This window comes from Pelodiscus sinensis, chromosome 8 (assembly GCF_052426305.1).
Source record: "Pelodiscus sinensis isolate ZL-2025 chromosome 8, ASM5242630v1, whole genome shotgun sequence".
NCBI classification, from domain to species: domain Eukaryota; kingdom Metazoa; phylum Chordata; order Testudines; family Trionychidae; genus Pelodiscus; species Pelodiscus sinensis.
This window is the reverse complement of record NC_143059.1, coordinates 23,579,291-23,604,687: the sequence shown is the minus strand read 5'-3', so window position 1 is coordinate 23,604,687 and position 25,397 is coordinate 23,579,291. Positions and strand designations below refer to the sequence as shown.

The 25,397-nt window shown below is 42.2% G+C and overlaps 1 long non-coding RNA gene across 1 annotated transcript in view; it reads right to left on the bottom strand.

Annotated features, from left to right (window-relative positions):
* Positions 1 to 272: 272 nt before the first annotated feature.
* The window catches only part of LOC142830493 (uncharacterized), a 54,222-nt gene continuing 29,097 nt past the window's right edge, over positions 273 to 25,397 (bottom strand). Inside the window, exons 2-3 of the long non-coding RNA XR_012905788.2 lie at positions 19,804 to 20,023; positions 273 to 1,334 (exon numbers count right to left, since the gene is read on the bottom strand). This is a non-coding gene — a long non-coding RNA (uncharacterized LOC142830493). The remainder of the gene's footprint in view (positions 1,335 to 19,803; positions 20,024 to 25,397) is intronic.

The following is a 25,397-nucleotide window of genomic DNA, read 5'->3' as shown; positions in this document are numbered from 1 at the left end:
CATTGTAGGCTTGATCCTGATTTCACACTGGTGAGAAATCAGTGGTGTAATAGCAGAATCTGCTCTTTATTTATAAAGATCATTGGAAGGAAAAAATTCTCCACATTACTTTCACATGTTGACTTAACAGGAAATGTAGCAGCAGCACAGTTAGCATTCATTCAGGAATGCAAACTGTGTGTCTATTTTGTGATTAGAAAAAGAAAAAATGCTAAACATGATAATTCACTCTGAAGCCTGATTTGCACGTGGGCACACACTTTTCACTGAAACTATACAATCAAAACGTATACTTCCAATAGTCCCCAAGGTAGAGACGGCTGATATGTGTCTTGTAGCTCTGAATCCTCTAACTTTCCTTCTAAACTGGATCACTAGTGTTAATTGTATTTTTTTCCAAAGTGGTTTAAATGAGAATGTTATTCTTTTCTAAAATGTCTGTTTTCGTTGAATGTGAGTAAAAGCAAACCAGGGGAGCAAGGAAATAACAGCAGACTTCTCTGACAAAGTAGCATTCATTTACTCTTTTGATCTCATGAAGATTCTTAGAAATAGTAAACATGTTCTTCACATCTATTTCTCAACACGCTAACAAATCAAAGGATATATTCCTTTCTACCCTGGAAGCTGTTTGATCAAGTATTACATAGGTCGGGCTTCCAGGTTCTAATGTTCTCTTTTGTTGCTTTAAAGAGTAAATTAATTTTTCTATTTCTTTCATAAATTAACTTTTCTCTTGATGCTGAAAGTCATCAAAAGAAGTGTAGGTGAATAAGATGTGTGGGAGGATAGAGCAGTGGTCACTTTAGGTATCCTGCTGTTTATCACTGCTGCTGACTGTCTTGGCTTTACAGCCCCTCCCACAGGACAGCTGTCACTGATCTTTGCATTAGGGCAGTACTTGAATTATTCGCAATTTACAGCTTCAAAAGTCATTAAATGACGAGCTCAATACATTCAGGTAGACTTGTAGCAGCTGTGCCCTGACAAGTAGATTTGTAAATATGACATCTAAGGTCCTTGTCTGTGTAACAATGCTGAGTGACATGCTATTATTGCATGCATATTTATTATACACTTCATAATCAAAAGAGATAAGCCAGGACAGAAATATCCAACCGAATTGGTACTTTTGGGTAGCGTGCCATCAAAGCATTTTGATGAGTACCAGGATACGTTTTCCGGAAACCCTAAAATGTGCAGTAGGTTTAAATACTCAGATACATATCTGAAAATAATTGCCTGTGGCTGCACCAAGTAACATCTCATCAGTGGTTTTCACCCTCATCTCAAGGCTCCTGCTGCTCTTCTTAGTTCTCTTATGCTTATGGAACCTGGGCAGGAAATCAGAACAAAGACAGTGATAGAAATGTAGCCGTGTTAGTCTGACAAACATTCTAGGCTAAGAAAATAGGTATGACATGCTATGTAGCTTTAGAAGCATTTTGCTGTGTGTACCCAGCACTGTGGCATTAGAGCCTGTGCTAGGAAAGCTAACATTTAGAGGTTTGAAGGGAAGTGGGAAGGATTAGCCATCAGTATTTCAAAGAGAGCGAAATAGCAGCCTTCATGTTATCAATTATCCTCACTGCCTGTCTAATCAGTAAAAAAAACAAACCCACAAATGGTCAGGTAGCACTTTATAGACTAACAAAACATGTAGACGGTATCACAAACTTTCATGGGCACAGCCCACTTCTTCAGATGACCGGAGTTGTGAGTTTAGAATGTGCAGACCCAAAATAAATAGGAGAGGGGAAGGGGAGTAGGGAGGGTGGAAGACAGAGAGCAGAGGGAATCAGTAATTGCTAATGGACTCAATCATGATGAAAGTTGATTGGGGCACTACCAATTTAACAGCCAGTGACGGTGCAAAGGATACTCTTTGTGTAGTATCCTTCCTGACATGGGAGTCTATCTATTAACTTTGATTCTTATCTGCTTGGGTTTAACGACCCAAACTTCAGATACTTACTGATTCCCTCTGCTCTCTGTCCCCCACCTCCTCTCTTTTTCTTCCCTTCCCCTCTCCTATTTATTTTGGGTGTACACATCCTAAATTCATAACTCCGGTCAGCTGAAGAAGGGGGCTGTGCCCATGAAAGCTCATGATACCAGCTACATGTTTTGTAAGTCTATAAAGTGCTACCAGACCATTTGTTGTTGTTTTCTTCTGTAACAGATTAACTCGGCAACCCCCTGAAGCTTCTGTCTAATCAGTGTCAGTGTATGACAGGATGCTGCCTAGATAGATTTGCACTGTTCTTTGATGATAAAGAAATTACTTCCCAAGGTATCCATTAACTCCCTCTGCCCCACATCGATACCCCTAACATTTTGATGTTGCTGGTCCCTAATCTAGGTTAGAATGTGACTGTAACACAAAGCTAGACCTTCTGTAGAGAGCAGGATAGCATAGGGCAGCTTGTTTATGTCTATACCACCTGGAGAAGCAAGGCCAAGACAAGGCAAAGTTTCAGTTGTAGCTTTTGTATTGCCAACCCCACGCACTCAAAAATAAAAACAGACACGTTGGGTCAGGCCAAAATTCCATCTAGCCAGGTGCTTCAGAGGGAATGAACAGCACTGGCAATCACTAAATGATCCATTCCCCATTGACCATGCCCGGCTTCTGGCAGCTTCCTTCTTCTTTGTAGTATAGACAAGCACTAAGGTGCCACAGGGCTCCTCATTGTTTTTGCAGATACAGACTAACATGGCTACCCTCTGAGACTCTACACCATTCACAATTTCTATAGCCTTCTACCATATCCGTTCTTCGTCTTCTTTTTTCCAAGCTGAAAAGCCTCAGTCTTTTAAAACAATCCTCAAAGAGAAGCTGTTCCCTATTCTTAATCATTTTTATCGTCCTTCTCTTTACCTTTTCCAATTCAAATATATTTTTTGAGATGAAAAGACCAGAACTGTATGCAGTATGCAAGGTGTGGGCATACCATGGATTTATATAGTGGCATTATGATATTGTCTGTTTTATAATCTATCCCTTTCATAATAAGCATTAGCTTTTTGAACTGTCACTGAGCATTGAGCAGATGTTTCAGAAAACTATACACAATGACTCCAAAACCTTTCTTGAGCAGCTAATTTAGATCCCCTCATTTTATATGTTTAGTTGGGATTGTTTCCCAATGTGCATGGCTTTGCCTTTATCAACATTTTGTTGCCTCATGACCCAGTTTTGTGAAAAATAATAAGATTGTCCTTCAAAATATCAAGAAATTGACTTAAAATTTATGCATTTTGAAACATACATTTGAGGTTCTTTTTATTTATCTTCTGAATTTTTTTGAGCCTCCTGCATTTTTTCATACTTTTGTAGGCCAGGACAAAATAGTTGTCTATAAAATTACTTTTTTTGTTAATCCCATTTTTTTTTTGTTAATCTCATGATTCCAAGCAGGCCTTTAAGAAAAATACAAAAAACCGTTTCAGTAAAGTCCAAGAGTTGGTAACACTTTTATGTGCATGAACCCATTTTACATGTGCAAAGCCCACATATGCCCATACATAGTAGACAGACGGAATTGCCCAATATAAATGTACAAATGGTGGTTTGCATACACAAACTAGAGGCCTGCCACGTCTGGAGATTTGGTCTGAAAATCTGGGTGCAAGAAGCCCTGATAATTCTATTTTGCCAATGAATACGTGACCTTTCTTTGCTTTACAGAGCTACCACAATCCTTTTCAGCTATTTGTTTAGAGAAGTTTCCTTCCATATACCTAGACATTTGCTGAAAGATGTACAATGTAACAGAGTTCTAGAGATTTATTCTTATCAAGGTTTTGTTCTTTCAGGGCAATAAATTTCTCCTAGAATATACTAGCAAAGATAGCTATCAGTACATTTTAAAAACACCAGGTGTTCTCAGAAATCATTTGTTTTTAAAATAGTTCAGTTAAGTATTATTAAAGGAAGTGAATAACATTTGCTAGGTGCCCATCTCAGTGTTTTGTTTAACTTTCCTGATGTTAAAATAAAATACACAGGATTGCTAAGGGTTCAAATCATGATCAACCATTTCCTCTTCTGAAAAGGTTTTTTAAAAGCTCCCTATAAATAGGGTTACCCCAACACAACCAAAAAAAAAAAAGATATCTTGGAATTGGGAAAGGTTTCAAAAGGGCAACAAAAACGATTAGGGGAATGGAACAGCTGCCATTTAAGGAGAGATTATTAAGACTGGGGCTCTTCTGCCTGGAAAACAGACAGCTATGAAGGGATATGATTGAGAGCTAAAAAATCATAACTGGTGTGGAGAAAATAAATAAGAAAGTGTTTTCTCTCTCTCTCTATATATATACAGGCAGTCCCCGGGTTACATGGATCCGACTTACATCGGATCCCTACTTACAAACGGGGTGAGGCAACCCCGCACTAGCTGCTTCCCCCCAGCAGACCAGGGAGACGCGAAGCTAGCGCCCCCTCCCAGCAGACCAGGGAGATGCAAAGCTAGCACCCCCCACAGCAGACTAGGGAGACGCGAAGCTAGCGCCCCCCACAGCAGACTAGGGAGACGCGGGGCGGCTTTTCTCAGCAGACACCTCAGCTTGAGAATAAAGGACTGAGGGAAGTGAGGTGTGGGAGAATAAGACTGAGCTCTGGAGAAATGTTTGGCCAGAGTTTAACCTACAATATGTACCAGTTCCGACTTACATACAAATTCAACTTAAGAACAAACCTACAGTCCCTATCTTGTACGTAACCCGGGGACTGCCTGTATATATATAAACAAAAGATTTTCCTGTGGGATGACAGTAGGGTTGCCAGGTGTCTGGTATTGACCCAGACAGTCCGGTATTTTTGCCTCCTGTCCGGTAAAAAAAATTCAGCCAATACTTGACATCTAAAATGTCAGGTATTTTCTGACTTTTTCCCAACTAGGAGGCAAAAATCCCAGGTGCTTACCTGGTTCCGCAGGGGTGCTGTCTGGCCCAGAGCAGGAAAACAAGATGGCTGATGACCAACAGCAGCCTGTTAGGGCCAAAAAGCCTCAAAGGCATTTCTTAAAGGGGCCATGCTGTTTTTGTTTTTAAAAATATTTATTTATTTATTTATTTATTTGCTTAATAACTCTAGGGGTCCTTTTTTTTCTTTGGTCTCCCTCTTTTTTCCCCCCAGGGGTTGTTTTTTTTAGGGGGGGTGTTCGGTATTTTTGGTTAAACAATTGGCAACCCTAGATGACAGGGCCCACATGGAGCGCTGGGGCTCCTACAGCTGGGCCCTCCTCCCCCCACCCTTTCCCAGTGGATGGAAGGAAAACTGGGCCCAGTGAGGCTCCGGCCCAGCCCCTTCCAGCAGGCTGGAGGGAAAACCGGGCCCAGTGCAGCTTCCGTCCAGCCTCTCTTGGCAGGCCAGAGGAAAAACTGGGCCTGGTGCAGCTTCATCTCATCTCCCCACCCCTCAGCAGCTGGGGTGGCCTTGGGACCAGGCTTGACCTGGAGGCAGGCGGAAGAGCCAAGATAGCCTCCGATCCTTCCCAGCGGTGGGGGGGCAGGAGGAGGGAAAGAACCTCGTCTTTGCCCCTCCCAGTGGCCAGAGGGAGAACATGGCCTTGGCTTGGACCCTCAAGGTGACTGGAGGAGCAAAGAGCTAGGGCCAGGTGGGGAGCCCAAGAGCTGGGGGTGGCCTCTGGGCCAGGTCCTCTCTGGCCAAGAGGGGAGTTGGCAAGCATAGTGATCAAGGGGTGCAGCCCCCTAGTTTACTATTAATAACACAAGAACGAGAGGGCATCAAAGGAAACTAAAAAGCAGCAGGTTTAAAACAAACAAAAGGAAATATTTCTTTACAGAATATGTTATGAAGGCCAAGTCACTAACAGGGTTCAAAAAAGAACAGAAGCTAATCAATAGCAATTAGCTACGATGGGCAGGAATGGTGTCTGTAATTCTTTTTGTTGGAAGCTGGGAATGGTTGACAAGGGACAGATCCCTTGATGATTACCTGTTCTGTTCATTCTCCTTGGGGCACCTGGCTTTGGCCACCGTCGGCAGACATGTTACTGGGCTAGATGGACCTTTGATCTGACCCAGTATGGTCGTTCTTACATTCTAACACTTTCAAGCATTATTTTGTAGTTATTTAGTGCTAGGAACATTTTTTTCTTCTAACGAAAATATACATCCGCATTAATAACACTCCAGGAACTATTTTAGGGATGCACAGCAGGCCCATAACAGTCCCAGAACCCAGACTGCATGCTGGGTGGATTTAGTCACATAATGTGATTCTTTTAAGGATTGGCTTGTTTTGGGCCTTGTTTAAAAATGGGATTAACGTGTGTTTTGGCTTATTGTTAAAGCTGGATGCTTATTTACATTTGTCTATCTTCATAGATTTTTTTCTTTAAAGAGGAAACATTTTAAGGTTGTTATCAGCTTGATTTTTAAAAATCTAAGGTCCATTTAACATATAATACTTTTTACTGTATGCATAAAAAACTAGGTTAATATTTGTTAAATGTTGCAGAAAATTATTATGACTTCTAATCAAGCCATAAAACCAGATGGACTTTGGCAGGATTTATATGCAAATTAGGCTTTGTGTTTTTAATGAAAGATAGGTTTGTTTTTAAACTACCGAAAGTCAAGATAATACATTATGCGAGTCTCTTGGAGTAGCCGGCATTCACAAGGAATCATTTGAAAACTTACATTCTGTTCTCCTAAACAAGGGCAATATTGAAAGGAACATTAAAAAGATTAGATTAAAAGAAAAACAAATCCCACAAAGACCAAGGGACAGTGAGCAGAGAAGCATTTGGGTAGTAAGCACCAAATATCAAATTTTTAAAAAGCAAATTATTGTGATAAACATCCAGATACAGACAATGAGTATTCCTGTGGCACCTTAGGGTACATCTACACATCAGTGCTAAACTCGAAATAAACTATGTACCTTAAGCTATGCTAATTGTATAACCTACATTGAAATAGAATCATAGAACTGGAAGGGACCTTGAGAGGTCGAGTCCAGACCCCTGCCCTCACGGCAGGACCATGCTCTGTCTAGATCATCCCTGACAGGTGTCTGACTAACCTGCTCTTAAATATATCCAGTGATGGAGATTCCACAACCCCGCTAGGCAATTTATTCCAGTGTTTAACCACCCTGACAGTTAGGAAGTTTTTCCTAATGTCCAACCTAAACCTCCCTTGCTGCAAATTAAGCCCATTGCTTCTTGTCCTATCATGAGAGACCAAGGAGAATAATTTTTCTTCCTCGCCCCGCTATCATATCCCCTCTTAGTCTTCTCTTTTCTAAACTAAACAAGCCCAGTTCTTTCAGTCTTCCCTCATAGTTCATATTTTCTAGACCTTTAATAATTTTTGCTGCTTTTCTCTGTATCTTCTCTAATTTCTCCACATCTTTCTTGAAATGTGGTGCCCAGAACTGGACACAATACTCCAACAGAGGCCTAATCCTAATCCTGGAAAAACTCCGCCATGTCCATGGAACGCGTTTGCTCTTTTGCTTTTTTTTGCGGAAGTGCAAATACACTCTTTCAGCAGCCCTGTCTTCCTCATTCCATGAGGAAGAAGGGATCTTCTGAAAGAGGGGGAATTTTCTGAAATTTGGCTCAGTGTAGATGGGCCAAATTTCGGAAAAGCTTTTTCCGAAAAAAAATTGGAAAAAGCTGTTGTGTAGACCTAACCTTACTGTGGTACATGGAAGTGTAATGATTTGGATGCATAGTTTTTCTCTGAGGAGCAATGGGATATTTAATAAGTGCAACTTTAAAAATGGCCTAAAAGTTAGTTTCGACCCCAGGTTTTGAAGGTCTATTAGGCCACTGGAGGACCCACCCCAGACCCACACTTCTCAAGTCTTCCAGTATGTTCTCAAATGTTCTCTGTGACCGATGGCATGATGGATACCTCTCCTTTTATAATAGTATGTCGATTCTTCCAGACCTGGAGTTGTCTAGCTGCTAGTCCAGACTCCTGTGTAAATCAGACACACTCCTGCATTGACTTTGTACAGAACAAAGACCAGATCCTGCAACCTAAAAGGAGCAAAATCAAGGGAACTATGCATAAATAAAGACTACTCATGTAGTCTGTTGGGTGCTATCCCTCATGCTAGAAAATATTTTACAGCAGTGGCTGCATAACCATAAAATATTTTACTCTGTTTACATCTTTTCTGTGCTTTGAGACTATCTCATACACTTCAAATCATGTCTCCTAATGTGATTAAACCACAGCTGCTAAATGAGTCTTGCCATATGATAGCTATGAATTAAGTGCAAATCATGTGGTTTTTGCTGGTGATTTCCTACATTGTGTGCCCATAATCTTGTTTGAAGATGAGAACACCTAGGGTGGGACTGTTGTACTAGAACATTCCATTGGCAGAAAAACTAACTATCAGGATTCCCCATATTTACATAGCTGCTACCTAGAGTGAAGGGAGAGAACAGATTAATTCTATTTAAGCTATAGAGCACAGGAAAAGTTATTCCTAACGGTACCTAGTAGGGATGTTAAATATCAGTTAATTGAATAGTAGAGTAACCTCATGAATTCTTATTGGTTAGTCGACTATTCTATAGTCCTCGGGGGAGGGGCCGGCAGCCAATGTGCTTCGGCCTCACTCCCAAGGAGCCCGCTACCACTCCACACTGCTTCCTCTGTATCAGAGGTACCAGGCAGGAGCTGGTCCTCGAGGGAAGCTAGTTTAAAACCAGCTTTCCACGAGGACCAGATGCCTGTCACCCTGTGCTGCTGCCTCTGATAAAGAGGTAGCAGTATGGAGTGGCAGCAGCCCCGGTTTAGGGTAAGGCCTGAGCTCCCAGACCCAGCATGAGCCAGAACTGAGCCGGGCTGCCTGCCCACCTGGCTCCTAATACACTTTAAATGCAGAGCTGCAGCAGGGGTAGGTCCCAGACCCAGTGTAAGCTGGGACTGAGCAGGGCTTGTGGCCAGCCTGCTAAAAAATTTAATGGTGAGAGGGGAAGGAAATGCATGTAGTCTATAGCATTAACCTATAAGCTTTTGTTTATTGATTCATCGGTTAATTGACTACATTATTACATTCCTAGTAGTTATAAAATAGTATTTAATATTCAACTAGCATGTATTCCCATCTCCATCAGTGAGGTTTACACAGATTACTTGCTGTACACAAAAATAAGAAAATACCTCAAATATTTCAATAGGTTATCTAATATGCATCTTTCTGTAGTACAGCCTGCTTTATCAGCCAACCACATATTCTTCCCTTTCTCTGTTTCCAACAGTACCCCCCTTCTAACTGAAACATTTTCCTTTGGATGCATTAATTAATGGGGAACTATTTGGAGTTGGGGATATATTTTGGCAATGAGAATATTATACCCCGGTTAGGAATCAAGTAGCTGAAGGAGAGGCCATTGATATAAGAAGAAAATGAAATAAACAGTCATAAAAATCCTTTTGGTGCTCTGATGGGGTCTGTGGGAAAGGGATATGGGGCGGGGGAGAAGGAGATGGTGTAAGGACCAATTCCATGCCTCTGCAGAGTACCAAGCACAAGTTCGCTCCCTGGAGCTGAAGGAAATTGTAGTCAGGTAGAGTAGCCTCTATCAAGAGTTAAGAGTGTGAAAAATGGGCAGGAGGGATGGAACAGTGGAAGGATGGGTGGTAAGACTGCCAGTCAAACTAAGGAATTAGTAAATACTGATTTATTTAAAATGAAATGGGTAAAATATTCCAACCTCCATTCAAGCAATGTTGCATGCATTGCCCACTGAGATGCAGACTTCAAGTATCTCACTGTTCAAATTTTGTGTACACATCACTAGTCTCCTGTGAACATCAGGTCACCTACATAGAGACTTACATTGTCACACTGACCTAAAGCAAATGTGTACCATGAAATTCTAAGTTATGTTAGCTTTAGTGCATCTAAAAAATTTTTTAGTACACATACTTGAATACCATAAAACTTCGTAACAGGGGCAGTTGATGCATTTAAACTATTGAACCTCATATGCTCAAATTTGGTTTGCATGTATTGTCCTCCGTGAGAAAAAACAGAAGTCAAGACAAATTTGAAACTTCTAGATCAGATCTGGTTCTCAGTTACACTGGCCTGGAGCAGCAACTCTAACATAAGGTATGTCTACACTACCCCGCTAGTTCGAACTAGCAGGGTAATGTATGCATACCGCACTTGCTAATGAAGCCCGGGATTTGAACGAGGAGTAACGGTAGTTCGGAATAGGCACCCTAGTCCGAACTACCTAGTTCGAGCCCCGTGTAGCCGCGCTACACGGGGTTCGAAGCAGCGGGGATTTAAAAATGGCGGCTCCCCTCTTATGCTAATGAAGCCCGGGAAATTCAAATCCCGGGCTTCATTAGCAAGTGCGGTATGCATACATTACCCTCCTAGTTCGAACTAGGAGGGTAGTGTAGACATACCCATAGAGACTGAAAGGCTGAATAACCAGCGGGGACAGGCTGTGGAGTCAGAACTATGCAGGAGAGACCTTTGCCTATGGCAAGGTATAGAACTGGATCATACGAAGTAGTGGAGATGAGACTTCTGGGGTAGCAGCAGAAGAGGAGTGGGGGATCTATAATACTACCCTGTTTTGGTGGTGGGCATACTATCTCATCCATTCTTACAGTGAAGAGCCTTGGGCTTTCTGCAGGAAGAAACAATTTGACTTTTGAGTGGGGCCAGATCCTGGAACCTCTCACTGGCCGATTGGTTTCATTATGGATGCTCACAAGAGTGACAAAAGTAAAGATTTACAGGATCAGGCCCATAAATAGTGCTTTCTTTAAAGGGCACCTGAGTTTAGTGTTAGTGTTTAGTGTTTAGAGCAGGGAGTACAATTTCCCCTCATTTGTTACAGATTTTATCTATAGTTTTAAGGCAAAAAATATATTGCATTTACCTCAGGAGAAAAAAGGAAAGGGTATGAAGAATGATTTTGTGCCTTTTTATTAATATCCAATGGTTTTAAGATTGTAGAACTGAGGATTACATGTCCTAGTACATTACACAGACAGTTACAAAAAAGTCTTTGTGTAACTTCTCTTTTTTATATGTAGAATTCACATTGGAAATCTCTTTTCAGCAGCACTTTGAAGTATAGTCTAGCTCCCAGAGGTAGATAATCTTAATGCTAATTTACTGTGCCACAATGTGCATTATTACAGGACATGGGAGTGATTCATCCAGTGAATGAAGAAAAATTATTCCAAATGATTATTGATGAGTTAATCAAGATAGCCATGTCAACTTTCTTTGTCCATTAGTGTGAACAGTATTTCACAATCATAATAAGAGCCAAATGTTAATGGCTGAGGTAATCAGACCCTAATGAAGAACAGTGAAAGATATTCTCTTTAAATAGTTTACAATGTTCATAATCACTGAAGTGGTCAGTTGGTCCCATGATTCTTCATATTTCATAATGTGTGTTTACAAATCAGCTTTTTGTTTTAATTTATTTTTTCTTTTCAACGTGAGACCCCCAAAAATAAGGAGCATAAAGACCATAAAGCTGGATAACAGCATCATGAGTAAAAATTACCTTATAATGTCAGTTTGTATAAAGAAAAAGGATGTTGTAAAGGGAAACTGGATGACTAACAGGCCTTTGTTCCCTTTAATTTCTGTGGTTTCTATGATTCTGCTATTAAGTCATTCTAGTTTTAAAACTGAAGCATGCTTAGTCTTATCCATATGAATAGTGCCACTGACCTCTTACCTGTATGAGTCGTTGCAAGATCCAGGTCTTAATTACTATTTTCAACCATAATATAATCCTGGTCCTGCAGACATTCACTTGAGTGTGCATACAAGAAGTCTCACTGGGTTCAGTGGGACTGCTCAAATGAGTAAACTTACTCTTCTGTATATGTGTGTGCAGGATCAGGGTTTATGTCTTTACTTATCTGCTGTATGTGTGGTCTTTTCCCCTACAGCAGGGGTGTCCAAACTTTTTTCAAAGAGGGCCAGATTTGATGAAGTGAACATGCGTGAGGGCCAACCATTTTGCCTGACATTCTTTGAACCATTAAAATTAAATGCAAATTAACTATTTTATGCAAAGTTTATTGCAAACGGCATACTTTTCATTTCGTCACATGGATGACAAATCTAAACAGGTGTTAAATCACTCTGCCTTTCATATCTGAAGGCCAGATGAAAAAAAAATCCAGGAAGCTGAAATATATGTCAGGAACATTGTAAAGTACATTACATATTATTGGTAATAAAGGTTGTCTGTCAACTTTTAAGTTCAAAAAATATGAACAGGAACATAACACCAAGTATACATGTTGTGTCCAAATATATTTATAACTGATTTAGACCAACTGACATTAACTGAGATTTTACAGTGTATTCATCTCGATACATATGGATTCGTTGGGGGCCATAAAAGATAGATATTGCCAAATTACCTGGGGGACCGTATTAAACTGGAACACGGGCCGCAATTGGCCCGCGGGCCGGACTTTGGACATGCCTGCCCTACAGCATGTCAGACATTAGTTCTCCTTTAATGTTAAGTTTGAAAATACAATTAAAATAGTCCAATAGACTATTTCTAATGTCATTTTTGTCTTTATATGATCTAAATTATTAGTAAGGGAAATATCTAGGTGGACAGAGTAATGGGTTGCCCAAGTATCTGCTCAGTTTGTGTAATGCAAGGAAAAGAACTTGCTCTGCATTGCCTGCCTAGCTAGAGCTTCTGCCACAGAAATACAAGCTAAAGATATACTCTGATGGTATAAACTGGTGAAAAGTTTGGCTTCAGTGACATGAATTTACATCAGCAGAGAATTTGGCTGAGCACCAAATTAATTAATATGTGTAAGATCAAACATTGAACTTCGCAGGAAATTAATGCAGTTGTCACAAGTATAGCTTGAACAGCAGAAAATTGTATTGGTAAAAGGCTAAATTTTGTTTAGGAACAGCTGGCAGAAAATTGGCCAAGTGGGTGAATTTATGACTGCAGAAGTTGGCTTCAATTTACCCTCTGCTTTTTATTCAGGGGAGCCATTGTAGCCAGCAACATATAGTGCTGCCTGCAGAGGGAGCATGGCCTGGGCAGCTGGGGGATGAATTGTTTCTACACCTCTGATGTCCTCCATCAAGGATCTCCAAAAAGGCTCCAATGAGTTGCAGGATTACTTGGCCAATGTCTGTACAGCCACTGTGCCAAATGGGAAGATGGCTCACATAGCTGCAGAAATAAGCAGCCATCCCTGATAAAAGGAATAATGTCTTCCCAGATCTACATGGTTCATTTTGAGATCTGTGAGGATGGGAATTCTCTTTCCTAGCCTTCTCTCTCTTGAGAAGAATATCCTGTAGGAAATCCCACCTAGTCAGTCATGGAGAGTTTTCCTGTGATCTGGTCCTAAGTGCAGAATTTTGCTCCAGGAATAGAAACAAAAAGATATAAAATCTTTTATTTCAAAACTCTGAGCTGCAAACAGGAAATGTGAACTTTTTTGATTAAAGTAACTGATTTTTTTGAACTCAATTCCCAGAAGATCATCCTTTGAAATCTAGGGGATAACTGTATCTGCTGTTGCATGAAGGTACTGATAATTATAGTAGCTATTCACTATCAGTCTCTTCTGCCTACTATAATAAGTTCAAATAGTAGGAACACTTAAAATGTCATATAAAAAGTGAGAGAAGTTCTGACAGCTTTATTACGGTTATTGCTGCTTGAGAAACCACTATCCCATTAATAAGCACACACTATTATTTAGCACATCTGGCTGTTTCTTCTAGAGAGAGAGAACATCTTGCATTGTTAGAAATCAACTCTGGAATGTAGATCAGAAACATGTTGAGAACTGTAAGATAAATGCCAAATTCAACTTTAAAAATACCAAAATCAGAAACACTCACACCCATTTTGAGTGTGTTTATAAAGATGGGTGTGAGTGTTTCTGATTTTGGTATTTTTAAAATTGAATTTTGTATCTATTTTATAGTTCTCAGTGGCTACGTCTACACTGGCCCCTTTTCCGGAAGGGGCATGTAAATTTCATGAGTCGTCGTAGGGAAATCCGCGGGGGATTTAAATATCCCCCGCGGCATTTAAATAAAAATGTCCGCCGCTTTTTTCCGGCTTTTAAAAAAGCCGGAAAAGAGCGTCTACACTGGCCCCGATCCTCCGGAAAAAGCGCCCTTTTCCGGAGGCTCTTATTCCTACTTTGAAGTAGGAATAAGAGCCTCCGGAAAAGGGCGCTTTTTCCAGAGGATCGGGGCCAGTGTAGACGCTCTTTTCCGGCTTTTTTAAAAAAAGCGGCGGACATGTTCCCTGGAGTGTAGATCTAGATAAACAGATGGTAGTTGAATGCTATTTTTATTCCTGTGTATTCACCAATTAGCAATTTTACTATTTCTATTCTAGTAGCACCTACTATGTGCTAGGTGCTAACTTTTGTCCTTGCATGCACATATTTCATTCACTACTAGTCAGTGAAAATTAAACTGTGTTTGCAAAATGTGTTTGCAAAATGTGGATCATTTAAGGCAATGAAATCCACGTGTGCATACAACACCAGAATCTGCCCTATTTATACCAAAGGGAGCAGCTTGTCCTCGTCCAATGGCAATATTTGACTCATTAAAGCCAGTGGGAATCTTTGTCTGGAAAGCTAGAAAATGGAGGTTGGACTGAACAGAACCCTGAATTAATATCTAGACACAACTTTTGAGATTAGATAGTTGAATACAATAATGCTTATTCATTGAAGAGTCAAAGAACCTTGAAGAAGACTTGTTTTGTCTTTGGCACTTTCTACACTTACAAGGTTTGTTGGCAAACCTTGTAAAGAGTAGAATGTGCCGAAGACAAAACAAGCTATCTCACCAAATCCTTCCTAGTATAATGTAGGTTCAGCACTAAAGCCAAAGATAATCCAAGGCTCTTATGATATTTAACACTACATCTTTTCAGATGCAGAAGGAGAGATTAAAAAATCAGATGAGATATAGTCACAATACAATATGCTCATGACATAGTGAAGCCCATGTAACATCCTTTACCCAATGTTCACCACTTGTATATGGGTGCTATATTTTGTACATTATATGCCTTGTGGGGTATTAGTTGAAAATTCACAATCTGCTGAATATTATCCTTTTGAAATCTATGTAACAACACAGACATTGAGATACTGCTGTATGTTTGTTACTGAAACAGGTTGTAATTCTGGGAAATGCCCACAAGACTAACTTCTCATAGACAACAAAGGACTGACCACAGGTGTGGAAAAATATTAACTACTGAAACAACCATTTGCCATCAGAGGAAATGGCAAACAAAGAATTTATAATCTCCAAGACAACTTCAAACTTAAATGTTGTAAGCAAGAAATATGTCATTCACCTAAAAGTCATTTAAAAGCTCACATACATGGTGGACAGTTTTGTCTACCCCTCCTCCCAGTTGGGGCTAATCCTCAAAGAAAGAGAACAGGTGTAAAAATGGGGAACACAGAATGAACTCTCTTCCTTCATCTCTATTCATGGCAGCAAGATTCTTGAAAGACAAAGGTGTGTCATTGAATTGCAGAGTAGTGGTCCTGGTATGGAGCTTTCCAGCCAGTTACAGAGTGCTGAAAACTTTTTGGGTGAGAGAAATATTTTTGCTTTAAAACCTATTAGCCTTGGTGAAGTTTAGGAATTAACTTGCATGTTGATTTTTATTTCTTTTGTACCAATTCTGACATATAAGCCATATCACTTATAATCACTTAAATATTTCTGTAGTTAATAAACTTGTTTATTGTTTTATCTAAACCAGTGTGTGTTTGTTTGAAGTGGTTGGGAAATCTTGACTCCAGTCAACAGGGCTGGTGACAGATTAAACACGAGCTTGTACCATCCAGTGTGTTACTGAGCAATAAACGATGCACATTTCTGGGGGTGGGGGATATCAAGGGATATGTAGGTGTCACTCTGTATCTATTCATGGATAGCTAGGTACAACATTCATGTATTCAGCTGGCAGTGATTTTCCATGCTGGTCACTGTGAGTGAGCAGAGCCGGGAGGTTTGCTGTTTACTAGCAAAGCAGTGGAAAAGGCATTTCAGGGTAAGGAGCTAAAGAGATGTGGTAATTCAGGTTGCATTCTGATGAATGTCACAATATGATGACCTCAGTAGTGCCCGAGGATGAAACTGACAAATTTTTGCTGGATGTATCCTGGAGGTTTCATCAAATCATATAACCTTTAATTAAAGATCTATCTTCAATTCCAAGAGACTCCAAGGCAGTCCCGGAGGGTTGTAATACAAAAAGTTTCATAACAAGATGTATTTTGCAGTTGGGAGGTTTTAATGCAAAAGTAGAATCAGATTGGAATTCCTGAGCTGAAGCAGTAGGTAGATTTAGACTCAGTGAAAAAAACAGAGAAAAGAGATTACTAAATTTTTACCTAAGTAACAACCTTGTGATAACAAACACTCTGTTTCAACAAAGAAAGCTGCAGAATTGAAACTGGACCTCACCTGATGGGCAAACAAAGTGCCAGATACCAAGAGAGCTGTGCAGAAAGAATATATGAATTTCAAAGGGGCATGAGACAGCATAAAAATGGGATAACAAGAATTGTTGAACTGGCCAAAAATGAAGAAACAAAGGTGGATAATAGATGAAATTCTGCCATTGCATGACAAGCTTTGGGAAGCTGAAGGAAAATAAAAAGGAAGATGCAATTGTCAGGGCCATGTATAATAAAGACTGGTCAGATAGATATTAAAAACTTCTGGATAAAAGACCAAGGTCAAGAGCAGAAGAATACACAAAAAAGTGTGGTGGAAGGGTTGTGCTGCAAGCTAACAGAATAGTGTGGACCACGTAAGTTGAAGATATCAGTACTGAAAGAAAAGGGTGGGCAAATAATTGAGGATGAACAAGCAAAGAATAAGTGATGCAAACACCTATGCAAAATGTAGATGAAATGGCTAAGATTTCTCATACAACAGATGCCTAAATTCTTAGAAGCAGTAAAGAAATCAATAGCCAATTTGAAAAGGAAAAGGTGCCAGGAAGTGACAACATAACTTCAAAACTGCTTCAAGCAGGTGACAGACACCCAGGAAAGGTGACGCACACTCTATTTAACAAAACTTACAAACAACAGCAAGTGCTGAGTGAATGGACGAAAACAGTAACATGACCAATGTATAAAAAAGTTTGTAAGAGCTGAGTGCAAGAACTGCAGTGGACTAAGCTTATTGATCGGGCTGGGAAAAGCATTCATGAAGATATTGCAAAGGAGAGAAGAGAAGTGGAAGAAGTGCTTGCAGAGGAAAAAACTTGCGGGGGAAAAAGCTTGATTGATTTCAATCAGTTTGGGGTGGGGAAATCTATGGTGGGGGCTGTTCTCATACAAGTACCCAAGGCCACCAATAACATCCTGCTATAGAGGATTCTGACTCTGGAGAATGTGGATAACATAGGGTGTGTCTAGACTACAGGGTTTTGTCGACAAAAGTGGACTTTTGTCGACAAAACTATACCTGCGTCCACACTGCCTTTGAGTTATGTCGACATAACGTCAACAAAACTCAGCAGTTTTGTCGACGTATGTAAACCTCATTCTACGAAGAATAACGCCTTTTGTTGACAGAGTTCTGTCGACAGAAGGCGTCATTGCATCTACACTGTCCTTTGCGTCCACACTGTTATGTCGACAAAGTGGCTTGCTTTGTCGACAGAACTGGCTGCAGTCTAGACGCTCTTTGTCGACAGAAGCTTTGTCGACAGTATCTGTTGACAAAACTTCTGTTGACAAAACCCTGTAGTCTAGACATACCCATAGTGTAGTGCTTTGCCACCATGGACTTCCCTAACTGCAGTGGTGCCATAGAAAGCATGCACATCCCCATCTTGGCTCCCCTAACACTGTGACTCGGAGTACATCAGCCAAAAGGGGTATTCTCCATGGTGCTACTTGTGCTCATGGATCACAAGGGCCATTTCACCAACATCAACATGGGATAGTTGGAAAAGTTGCACGATGCCTACATCTTTTGGAACTGTCTCTTCTGAAAGATGCACACCGGAATATTTTCCCCAACCGGACAATGAGAGTCAGAGAGGTAGACGTGCCTATAGTGATCCTGGATGACCCAACCTACCCCTGGTTCCTGTGGCTCACAAAGCCCTACACAGGCAGCCTGGACCCCAGCAAGAAGAAATGTAATAACAGGCTGAGCAGGTGCAGAATGGTGGTGGAATGTGTGTTTGGCTGTTTAAAAGGGAAGTTTAGGAGTTTCGTGACCCACTTGGACCTCAGTGAGCATAACATTCCCCTTGTGGTGTTGGCCTGTTGTGTGGTCCATAATTTGTCTGAGAACAAGAGGGAAACTCTTGTGGAAGGGTGGAGGGCCAAGGCAGGGTACCTAGCCGAAAAGTTGGAGCAGATGGATATCAGTGCGATCAGGAGAGCACAACAAGGGCAGTGCAAATCAGAGAGGCCTTGAAGGACAGTTTTATGCAAGGCCTCTTTTAAGACTCTGCCATGTGGCTCTCCAGAATTTGCTCCTGCAATCTCTGTGTTTCCCTTTTGTTACCTACCAGCGCTGTTCTCTTGGGAGCCAGGGAGTGACATTCATGGAAAACCATCCTCCCGCCCTTCCCCTAAGCCAGTGATTCCCAACCTTTTTCCCATGGAGGAACCCCTACAATAATTTTTCTTATCCTGAGGAACCCCTACCTATCAAAATGTTTGCTTGGCGATATTTCTAGGGATATTTGGAATTGTTCACGGTATTTCAAAATTTTTATTTATTTATTCCACGATTTCCCGCGGAACCCCTAACAATAGTCTGCGGAACCCCAGGATTCCACGGAACCCTGGTTGGGAAACACTGCCCTAAGCCTTTGCTAGAATCAGACAAAGCAATGAAAAAGCCAGGGAAGACACACCTAAACTAATTAAGGAAACACCCCAGCCTCATCTGCATTGAAGATAGAACTCATTAGCATACAGAATGGAGACCAGCTTTTCCAAGGCAGGAACCGCAGTGAACTATGGGATACCAAAAGCAGAGAAACACTGCCTGTTGGGAAATCTCTACTCCAGATGCTAATGAATGCAGGCCTGCTCATGCCCAAATTAGTCATTATCAGACCAATTCTAGTAACGATCCCATTGACATCCAAAATACTGAAACTGCCTAGTTGCATTGTGAGCTCGTTCAAGGAAGATCACCCATAACCAGGGGTGATCAGTCTCTATTGTCTCGCCTCTTTCTCTTTGAACTATTGTCCTATCCCTATAAAAACTCCTACCTTTGCCTAAGAAAAACTGTTCTGATACCTGGTTTTAAACTGCATCAGTTCCATTGAGACTTCTTCATCTCCTGTCTGATCGTGCTGGGGGCTCTGCTCCGCTTGTCTCCTGCTCTCTGGACCCCCAGCTCCCATCACCATCTGGGAACCCCGATCAGTGCAAGCTCCATTGAGTGGTGAGGTCTCTCTCTCTCTCTGGGTATGTCTACACTACCACCCTAGTTCAAACTAGGGTGGTTAATGTAGTCATACGAACTTGCAAATGAAGCCCGGGATTTGAATTTCCCGGGCTTCATTTGCATGTTGCTGGGTGCCGCAATTTTTAAATGTCCGCTAGTGCGGACTCCGTGCCTGCGGCTACACACTGCATGAACTAGGTAGTTCGGACTAGGCTTCCTATTCCGAACTATCTGTACACCTCGTTGCATGATGGGCGGGGTTCTGGGAAGTGGCCCATTCAAGGCAGGTCACCATGCACTCCATGACAGTGGTCAGGGTGGAATACCTTGTCTTATGCTGCCACATGAGATGCTCCCTGCCAGCTTTCCTCTCCTGACGCTCGATGATCCGGTCCTGCCACTCAGCCTGGATCTCCACCACAAGGGTGTGAATGCAGTCCACTTGCTCTCTGAACATCACCTGCGCATGCGTTTGCACCTGTGGATCAGTCAGGAGGGCAGATGCAGTAGGAGGTGCAGGACACACCAAGCTGGCTGCTGTCCCAGCTGCAAAGAAAAATTACCAGACATTACAGGAGATACGTTGTGTGAAGCCTACCCCAATCAGTTAGTGTACACCAAAGGTCTCTAAAAAGACAATGGCCTGTGTGAGGCCTGTGTAAGGCCAAATGTTTGCTTTAAAGTAAGCACTTTACAGCAGGTGCCCAGGCATCTCAGGGGAGCATCTGGACACACTCTGGGTATGTCTACACTACAAAGTTAATTCCAACTAACAGCCGTTTGTTCGAATTAACTTTCATAGGCGCTACACATGCAAACCACTAGTTCGAACTTGAACTAGCGGAGCGCTTAATTTGAACTAGATAAACCTCATTCTACGAGACTAATGCCTAGTTTGAATTAAGTAGTTCGAATTAAGGGCTGGGTAGCCACTTAATTCGAACTAGTGAGAGGCTAGCCCTCCCCAGCTTGCCCTGGTGGCCACTCTGGGCACAACCAGGGAAACTCTTCTGCCCCCCTACCAGCCCCGGAGCCCTTAAAGGGGCACGGTCTGGCTATGGTGCCTGAGCCAGGTGCAAGCCTGCCAGCACCCAGCCAGCAGACCCTGCACCTGGCATGGTTCGAGCCAGCCACCCGCTGCCACCCAGCCCTCCGCCTCTTCCCGGGACCAGGCTGGTGGCTCCCAGGAGCCTGCCCAGGGCCGCAAGAGGCGGGCGCCTGCCTGGTCTAGTGCGGAGATCGTGGACCTCATCCAGGTTTGGGGGGAGGCCTCCATCATCCATGACCTCCGCACTAGGCACAGGAAAGTGGCCGTCTAGGGCAGGATAGCTGCCAGCCTGGCCACCAAAGGTCACATGCAAACCCAGGAGCAGGTTTGCATGAAATTCAAGGTGGTCCAGTGAGACCCCCGACCCTGAGCCTTGAGCTTAGAACATAAGAACATAAGAACGGCTGTACTGGGTCAGACCAAAGGTCCATCTAGCCCAGTAGCCTGTCTGCCAACAGTGGCCAACACTAGGTACCCTGGAAGGGATGGACCGAAGACAATGACCAAGCCATTTGTCTCGTGCCATCCATCTTCAGCCTTCCACAAACAGAGGCCAGGGTCACCATTTCTAGCCCCTTGCTAATAGCACTCCATGGACCCAACCTCCATGACTTTATCTAAATTCTCTTTAAACTCCGTTATAGTTCTAGCCTTCACAGCCTCCTGTGGCAAGGAGTTCCACAGGTTGACTATTTGCTTTGTGAAGAAGAACTTTCTTTTATTAGTTTGAAGCCTGCTACCCATTAATTTCATTTGGTGTCCTCTAGTCCTTCAGTTATGGGAACTAATGAAGAACTTTTCTTTATGCACCCTCTCTACACCACTCATGATTTTATAGACCTCTATCATATCCCCCCTCAGTCTCCTCTTTTCTAAGCTGAAAAGTCCCAGGCTCTTTAGCCTCTCTTCATATGGGACCTGTTCCAAACCCCTGATCATTTTAGTTGCCCTTTTTGGAACCCTTTCCAAGGCCAAAACATCTTTTCTGGGGTGAGGAGATCACATCCGTACACAGTACTGAAGATATGGCGTACCATAGTTTTATATTTCCCCTCCTCCTTCTTCCCCTGGCTTCCCCCTTCCAGCTCCCTCCTCCCAGGTTTCTCCCTCCCCTCTCCCACCCTCTCTCTTCCCCTCTCCCACCTCCTTTTCCCAGTCTCCCCAGAGGTTAATCACCCCCCCACACTCAGATTTGTTAAATAAAGAGAGTTTCTATTTGAACACACATGTCCTTTATTTTGTACATCAGGAAGGGGGGCTAGGGACGGGTAAGTGGAAGGAAGTGAGGGAGGAATGGGGTACGAGCCCCCAATGGTGAGGACTGGGGTGGCTCTGCGGGCTCCTCGGGGTGGAAGCTCTCCTGCAGCCCCCCGATTGACCCCCCCGGATGGCAGCCTGCGGCAAGTGCAGCCGGGCTGATGGTCAAGTGCTGTGATGTGCCGAGTGTGGGTGTTAGCCGACGGTCAGGGCAGTGTGTGTGTGTGTGTGTGTTTCTGAGAAAAGGTTTAATGTTCGTGTTTTTACTGCTAGGACCGGGGTTCTGTCGCAGAGGGTAGCCAGCAGGCCAACAGACACCCCTTTATAGGAAAAGCTTATTACACCTCAGATTTTAGCTGCTAGGATGCAAAAATCCCTTCACAGCGGGCAGCCTGGGAAAGACTGAGAGGTGCCCCAATGGACCTGTCACCTGGGAGGGACACAGATGCAAACGCCCAAGCTCTTCCTATACCTGTCCCTTATGAAGTTCTTTTAAGTTGTGCTTGGTTCTGTTACAGCAACTGAAGGAGTCAGTTTAAAAACTTAAACAGTTACAGGTTTATTAAAAAGACTTATAAAAGCATATGGCTACAATGGCTATTGCTCTCTTAACTGTTAGCAAATACAGATTTTAAAAATAGTTATAAAGGAAATAAAGATAGAAAATAGAAATAATGGTACCAAGTGACAGCTTAATCTTTAAAGAGCTCTAAGTCTATGTGTACACTTGAGACAAAGGACCACATCCAGGTACAATTTTTACCCCTTTCTGTGCCTCTCGTCTCCAGTGTGTCAGGCCAGGGCCGGTTTCTCAATTCCTAGGAAAGACGAATACGAGGTGGGCGTCCCCTCTGGAACCTCGGGAGCTCAAACACCTAACCCGAACAGCAGATAGATGGTAGATTGACGCTCAGAGTAAATGTGCTGCTGAACCCATCTATATACCCCTGGGGGCCCGTATCCTCTTTCTTATCTAAGATACCGAATTGTACTGGTCCGTTTTGTGATGCCAGTTCTTACAAGCAAGTTTCAACTTAATTTACACTTGCAAGAGAGATAACTAAATTGTGAGTACTAGACATTTTTTTACAGGGCGAGAGATTCCTCCCCCCGCGGACGGCTGTGTGTTCATATCAATATGGGTTAAGTCAAGGGCACTCCTTGGCAGCCTCTTGGTCAGCAATTGGCATATCTCTGTTTACAGCCATTCACGGTCACACAGCCTGGGCCTTCTGCTCTGTGTGCCCTGTATGCTCCAGGCAAGCAAAAATGGATGTTACAGGGGGGTTCCTGTCTGGCTACATTCCACCCCCTGATACGACACACCACGTCCCAGGATACAAGATGGCGGTGATACCAGCACCTCTTGCCCACCTTGGGGGAATTTAGAAGTGCCCAATGGCCGGAATAGAAGGTTTAGGATCTAGGAATTGACTAGGGTCCTTTTCCTAGTGCAGTATATTAAATGTGCATAAAAAAGGTAGCTGCATTAACTAGGCATTGCACAATACATAGGGTTATGCAGAAAATGATTACAACAATTACAATGGTTAGAACAATGGTTATAATAGAGTGTAGGAAAGGAGTTAAGGAAAATTTTAGCTCTTGGGCTAATCAATTTAGCCATGAAATGTTTACATTTTTAGTTACATCATGTTTTACCCCATACAGTCCGTTGCCACTTTTCTTGCCTTTCCCCAAAGTTATTTTGAGGATTGTGGTAGTCGTTGTTATCGAACCATACCGGTCCCTATTAGAAGATGTTACTTTTGTTTTACCAGTTGTTTGGGTTGAGAGAGACAAACTTGATTTTTAGTTTGGTAGAGGAGTTAAGTAAGGTGTTCTGGTACAGCAGTAGCAGTTGGGATGAGGAAGAAGACCATGGCGAGTTGGAGTACCATGTCTTGCTTCAGCTTAGGTTTTTTTTTTATATAGTTTAGTTTATAACCAGCAACAGCGATTGCAAGCGCTATAACAACAAGCGGTATATATACAAAAAGTTTATGGTGGTTTTCCGGATTTACACCAGCGTTGGGAGGGATACATCCTACTGGAGCACTGTTTAGGGCCATTGCCTCAGTTTTTTGTAATAAAACAAAAAGTTTGCTGGTCTTGGATACAATCCAAGCCTCAGTAATAGTTATTGGTGTTAGTCCAGCGTTTGCAGTGGTCCAGACTTCTTTTTCCTTGTAGGAGTGTAGTACGCGGGTTTGCATTCCTAAACTGGGGTGTTTGATTACCACAGTGTCTCCAGGTGCATATTTAGAATTTTTGAGTGGTACAGCGGGGCTAGGAGAGGTTTTCCCTGTAGGGAAGAATTCCTTACTGATTGGACTGCCCGTAGGGGTCTGCCGATTGTTTAATCTTTGCACCACAGTATTTAATTTGTTTTTTATTTGCCATTTGTGGGCCTTTGGGTCCTCATGGATTTTTTACTTCCCCACTCCCATGGGTAGGCACGGAGGAGATGGGGACTTGCCACCGTAAGGGCTGGATGGTCAAAGCTATCCTATTCTTTAATACTGGCCTTCTAATTTTTTTAATTTAGTTTTATTAATTAACAATTTAATTAGTCTTTGGTCCAAATATTTGGTTAGGTTTAGTGAAGTGGACACAGAGCTGGACAGATCCTTCAAACTATTTAGGATCAGTCGGTTGGCTTGGCTGGTGTTTAGGCTTCCACGGGCACTGGATATTACTGCATCTTCTAGCCTGGATTTTATACAATTTTTGGGCTATGACGTAAGTGTTGCTAACAGAGTTTTTAGGCCCAAACCAATTTGCGATGTTATCTGCTAAGCCCCTTCATTGCCTAATCAGGCACTTGCCAATTTGATTAGCCTGTTTAGCACACAGCTGGTTTATACCAGTGTGGAACATTACCAAGGTAAGAACCAGGGACTGTTGTCCTGGTTTTGGGACAGGGGTCTGTTCAGGGCATGATGCACAATTGGGAGGCTCTATTTTGTCCTCAAGGACCTGGTTGATGATACTCAAATGAGGGCACAAGTTAGCAATGGCCATTATTTAACAAATGACAGCCATGCCTCAGGGGTTACCTTTGTTTGGGCTTTAAGTGGTAAGCCCCACTGGGAGTCAGTAGGTCCAACTTTAATGGCCTGATGTTAGTGTTTAGCTTTTTTCCTACAATATTTTATACAAACTTTAACTCAGAGGTCTGGGTATTTTTTGTCCTCGTAGTGTTTTTGTTATTACAATAAACAAAATAATTTTGTGTGAATGAGGGGTGGCCCAAGGCCGTGTATTCCTCATTGCTATTAGCGTGTATTTGTTTTATGTATATGACTTGAAGGAGGTTACGTTGACTAGAGTCACTGTTTTTTTTATAGGACCAAGCATGGTTCACAGATGTTTAATTGTTAACCCATGAAATTCCATATTTTTTGAGGCCTTTTAAGGCATCAGGCACCAATGAGTAGCAGGGCAAGTAGCTGTCATTGCAATGGTGAGGTTACTAGTTTCCTCATTGTTGTGGGCATCTTTACTTAAATATGCTGATGTCCCACTTGCCCGTGTTGTTTTTTATAGATTTTTTATTATTTTTGGCCAAACCATTTTTATGGTTGGTGTGCAAATTTGCAGAAGCTAAATATT